Raw genomic sequence first — 6,235 nt, 5'->3', positions numbered from 1 at the left:
ATGTGGTTCAAACGGCTATAACTTTTGAATCGAAAGTCGTAGAGCCTCGCAGATGGGCTTATTCGATTCCTCATCAAATTCTACAGTTAGCAGTCCCCTATGCAGGTAAATTTGCTGTACGAGCTTCGGTTTCCGAGATATTTGACAAAAACCGTACAGATATGAAAAATGATGTGTCAAATGTCCTTGAAATCGGACAAAAACCGTACAGATATGAAAATGATGTGGTTCAAACGGCTATAACTTTTGAATCGAAAGTCGTAGAGCCTCGCAGATGGGCTCATTCGATTCCTCATCAAATTCTACAGTTAGCAGTCCCCTATGCAGATAAATTTGCTGTACGAGCTTCCGTTTCCGAGATATTTGACAAGAACCGTACAGATATGAAAAATGATGTGTCAAATGTCCTTGAAATCGGACAAAAACCGTACAGATATGAAAATGATGTGGTTCAAACGGCTATAACTTTTGAATCGAAAGTCGTAGAGCCTCGCAGATGGGCTCATTCGATTCCTCATCAAATTCTACAGTTAGCAGTCCCTTATGCACGTAAATTTGCTGTACGAGCTTCCGTTTCCGAGATATTTGACAAAAACCAAACAGATATGAAAAATGATGTGTCAAATGTCCTTGAAATCGGACAAAAACCGTACAGATATGAAAATGATGTGGTTCAAACGGCTATAACTTTTGAATCGAAAGTCGTAGAGCCTCGCAGATGGGCTCATTCGATTCCTCATCAAATTCTACAGTTAGCAGTCCCCTATGCACGTAAATTTGCTGTACGAGCTTCGGTTTCCGAGATATTTGACAAAAACCAAACAGATATGAAAAATGATGTGGCTCAAACGGCTATAACTTTTGAATCGAAAGTCGTAGAGCCTCGCAGATGGGCTCATTCGATTCCTCATCAAATTCTACAGTTAGCAGTCCCCTATGCAGATAAATTTGCTGTACGAGCTTCCGTTTCCGAGATATTTGACAAAAACCGTATCATGTTAACTTATCAAAACCACTAGAGGGCGCCTCGCCACGTTACATCTCCCATTGCTTTTATGATGTCATAGTAGACGTTGCTGACGCAGACACTTAAACAGTCAGTGATCCATTCCATCTCATCAGAGTAGCTAGTGACTTCTGGATCTGACACACTGACTTAGAGAAAACAAGTAAGTCCATAATGGGGATAAACTTTAGAGTAAGAATTTTCTACAATTATTCTGTATTCATTCTTTGACAAAAACACCCCCAATTGAAGACAGAATAGAGTACATATTGCTCTCTGAGCTTTGTTTAACCAAGTTGTCATATAAATGATGTGTTGATACTGGTTGATTAGAGGACTAGCAGTGATGGCAACTCACAGGCTCAAAAGGCTATAACTTTTGAATCGAAAGTCGTAGAGCCTCGCAGATGGGCTCATTCGATTCCTCATCAAATTCTACAGTTAGCAGTCCCCTATGCAGGTAAATTTGCTGTACGAGCTTCGGTTTCCGAGATATTTGACAAAAACCGTACAGATATGAAAAATGATGTGTCAAATGTCCTTGAAATCGGACAAAAACCGTACAGATATGAAAATGATGTGGTTCAAACGGCTATAACTTTTGAATCGAAAGTCGTAGAGCCTCGCAGATGGGCTCATTCGATTCCTCATCAAATTCTACAGTTAGCAGTCCCCTATGCAGATAAATTTGCTGTACGAGCTTCGGTTTCCAAGATATTTGACAAAAACCGTACAGATATGAAAAATGATGTGTCAAATGTCCTTGAAATCGGACAAAAACCGTACAGATATGAAAATGATGTGGTTCAAACGGCTATAACTTTTGAATCGAAAGTCGTAGAGCCTCGCAGATGGGCTCATTCGATTCCTCATCAAATTCTACAGTTAGCAGTCCCCAATGCAGATAAATTTGCTGTACGAGCTTCCGTTTCCGAGATATTTGACAAAAACCGTACAGATATGAAAAATGATGTGTCAAATGTCCTTGAAATCGGACAAAAAACGTACAGATATGCAAATGATGTGGTTCAAACGGCTATAACTTTTGAATCGAAAGTCGTAGAGCCTCGCAGATGGGCTCATTCGATTCCTCATCAAATTCTACAGTTAGCAGTCCCCTATGCAGATAAATTTGCTGTACGAGCTTCCGTTTCCGAGATATTTGACAAAAACCGTATCATGTTAACTTATCAAAACCACTAGAGGGCGCCTCGCCACGTTACATCTCCCATTGCTTTTATGATGTCATAGTAGACGTTGCTGACGCAGACACTTAAACAGTCAGTGATCCATTCCACCTCATCAGAGTAGCTAGTGACTTCTGGATCTGACACACTGACTTAGAGAAAACAAGTAAGTCCATAATGGGGATAAACTTTAGAGTAAGAATTTTCTACAATTATTCTGTATTCATTCTTTGACAAAAACACCCCCAATTGAAGACAGAATAGAGTACATATTGCTCTCTGAGCTTTGTTTAACCAAGTTGTCATATAAATGATGTGTTGATACTGGTTGATTAGAGGACTAGCAGTGATGGCAACTCACAGGCTCAAAAGGCTATAACTTTTGAATCGAAAGTCGTAGAGCCTCGCAGATGGGCTCATTCGATTCCTCATCAAATTCTACAGTTAGCAGTCCCCTATGCAGATAAATTTGCTGTACGAGCTTCGGTTTCCGAGATATTTGACAAAAACCGTACAGATATGAAAAATGATGTGTCAAATGTCCTTGAAATCGGACAAAAACCGTACAGATATGAAAATGATGTGGTTCAAACGGCTATAACTTTTGAATCGAAAGTCGTAAAGCCTCGCAGATGGGCTCATTCGATTCCTCATCAAATTCTACAGTTAGCAGTCCCCTATGCAGATAAATTTGCTGTACGAGCTTCGGTTTCCAAGATATTTGACAAAAACCGTACAGATATGAAAAATGATGTGTCAAATGTCCTTGAAATCGGACAAAAACCGTACAGATATGAAAATTATGTGGTTCAAACGGCTATAACTTTTGAATCGAAAGTCGTAGAGCCTCGCAGATGGGCTCATTCGATTCCTCATCAAATTCTACAGTTAGCAGTCCCCTATGCAGATAAATTTGCTGTACGAGCTTCCGTTTCCGAGATATTTGACAAAAACCGTACAGATATGAAAAATGATGTGTCAAATGTCCTTGAAATCGGACAAAAAACGTACAGATATGCAAATGATGTGGTTCAAACGGCTATAACTTTTGAATCGAAAGTCGTAGAGCCTCGCAGATGGGCTCATTCGATTCCTCATCAAATTCTACAGTTAGCAGTCCCCTATGCAGATAAATTTGCTGTACGAGCTTCCGTTTCCGAGATATTTGACAAAAACCGTATCATGTTAACTTATCAAAACCACTAGAGGGCGCCTCGCCACGTTACATCTCCCATTGCTTTTATGATGTCATAGTAGACGTTGCTGACGCAGACACTTAAACAGTCAGTGATCCATTCCACCTCATCAGAGTAGCTAGTGACTTCTGGATCTGACACACTGACTTAGAGAAAACAAGTAAGTCCATAATGGGGATAAACTTTAGAGTAAGAATTTTCTACAATTATTCTGTATTCATTCTTTGACAAAAACACCCCCAATTGAAGACAGAATAGAGTACATATTGCTCTCTGAGCTTTGTTTAACCAAGTTGTCATATAAATGATGTGTTGATACTGGTTGATTAGAGGACTAGCAGTGATGGCAACTCACAGGCTCAAAAGGCTATAACTTTTGAATCGAAAGTCGTAGAGCCTCGCAGATGGGCTCATTCGATTCCTCATCAAATTCTACAGTTAGCAGTCCCCTATGCAGATAAATTTGCTGTACGAGCTTCGGTTTCCGAGATATTTGACAAAAACCGTACAGATATGAAAAATGATGTGTCAAATGTCCTTGAAATCGGACAAAAACCGTACAGATATGAAAATGATGTGGTTCAAACGGCTATAACTTTTGAATCGAAAGTCGTAGAGCCTCGCAGATGGGCTCATTCGATTCCTCATCAAATTCTACAGTTAGCAGTCCCCTATGCAGGTAAATTTGCTGTACGAGCTTCGGTTTCCGAGATATTTGACAAAAACCGTACAGATATGAAAAATGATGTGTCAAATGTCCTTGAAATCGGACAAAAAACGTACAGATATGAAAATGATGTGGTTCAAACGGCTATAACTTTTGAATCGAAAGTCGTAGAGCCTCGCAGATGGGCTCATTCGATTCCTCATCAAATTCTACAGTTAGCAGTCCCCTATGCAGATAAATTTGCTGTACGAGCTTCCGTTTCCGAGATATTTGACAAAAACCGTACAGATATGAAAAATGATGTGTCAAATGTCCTTGAAATCGGACAAAAACCGTACAGATATGAAAATGATGTGGTTCAAACGGCTATAACTTTTGAATCGAAAGTCGTAGAGCCTCGCAGATGGGCTCATTCGATTCCTCATCAAATTCTACAGTTAGCAGTCCCCTACGCAGATAAATTTGCTGTACGAGCTTCCGTTTCCGAGATATTTGACAAAAACCGTACAGATATGAAAAATGATGTGTCAAATGTCCTTGAAATCGGACAAAAAACGTACAGATATGAAAATGATGTGGTTCAAACGGCTATAACTTTTGAATCGAAAGTCGTAGAGCCTCGCAGATGGGCTCATTCGATTCCTCATCAAATTCTACAGTTAGCAGTCCCCTATGCAGGTAAATTTGCTGTACGAGCTTCGGTTTCCGAGATATTTGACAAAAACCGTACAGATATGAAAAATGATGTGTCAAATGTCCTTGAAATCGGACAAAAACCGTACAGATATGAAAATGATGTGGTTCAAACGGCTATAACTTTTGAATCGAAAGTCGTAGAGCCTCGCAGATGGGCTCATTCGATTCCTCATCAAATTCTACAGTTAGCAGTCCCCTATGCACGTAAATTTGCTGTACGAGCTTCGGTTTCCGAGATATTTGACAAAAACCAAACAGATATGAAAAATGATGTGGCTCAAACGGCTATAACTTTTGAATCGAAAGTCGTAGAGCCTCGCAGACGGGCTCATTCGATTCCTCATCAAATTCTACAGTTAGCAGTCCCCTATGCAGATAAATTTGCTGTACGAGCTTCCGTTTCCGAGATATTTGACAAAAACCGTATCATGTTAACTTATCAAAACCACTAGAGGGCGCCTCGCCACGTTACATCTCCCATTGCTTTTATGATGTCATAGTAGACGTTGCTGACGCAGACACTTGAACAGTCAGTGATCCATTCCACCTCATCAGAGTAGCTAGTGACTTCTGGATCTGACACACTGACTTAGAGAAAACAAGTAAGTCCATAATGGGGATAAACTTTAGAGTAAGAATTTTCTACAATTATTCTGTATTCATTCTTTGACAAAAACACCCCCAATTGAAGACAGAATAGAGTACATATTGCTCTCTGAGCTTTGTTTAACCAAGTTGTCATATAAATGATGTGTTGATACTGGTTGATTAGAGGACTAGCAGTGATGGCAACTCACAGGCTCAAAAGGCTATAACTTTTGAATCGAAAGTCGTAGAGCCTCGCAGATGGGCTCATTCGATTCCTCATCAAATTCTACAGTTAGCAGTCCCCTATGCAGATAAATTTGCTGTACGAGCTTCGGTTTCCGAGATATTTGACAAAAACCGTACAGATATGAAAAATGATGTGTCAAATGTCCTTGAAATCGGACAAAAACCGTACAGATATGAAAATGATGTGGTTCAAACGGCTATAACTTTTGAATCGAAAGTCGTAGAGCCTCGCAGATGGGCTCATTCGATTCCTCATCAAATTCTACAGTTAGCAGTCCCCTATGCAGATAAATTTGCTGTACGAGCTTCCGTTTCCGAGATATTTGACAAAAACCGTACAGATATGAAAAATGATGTGTCAAATGTCCTTGAAATCGGACAAAAACCGTACAGATATGAAAATGATGTGGTTCAAACGGCTATAACTTTTGAATCGAAAGTCGTAGAGCCTCGCAGATGGGCTCATTCGATTCCTCATCAAATTCTACAGTTAGCAGTCCCCTATGCAGATAAATTTGCTGTATGAGCTTCCGTTTCCGAGATATTTGACAAAAACCGTATCATGTTAACTTATCAAAACCACTAGAGGGCGCCTCGCCACGTTACATCTCCCATTGCTTTTATGATGTCATAGTAGACGTTGCTGACG

Source organism: Borostomias antarcticus (genome assembly GCF_949987555.1).
Source record: "Borostomias antarcticus genome assembly, contig: scaffold_87, whole genome shotgun sequence".
NCBI lineage: Eukaryota > Metazoa > Chordata > Actinopteri > Stomiiformes > Stomiidae > Borostomias > Borostomias antarcticus.
The sequence above is the reverse complement of the archived record's forward strand: the minus strand, read 5'-3'. Positions refer to the sequence as shown.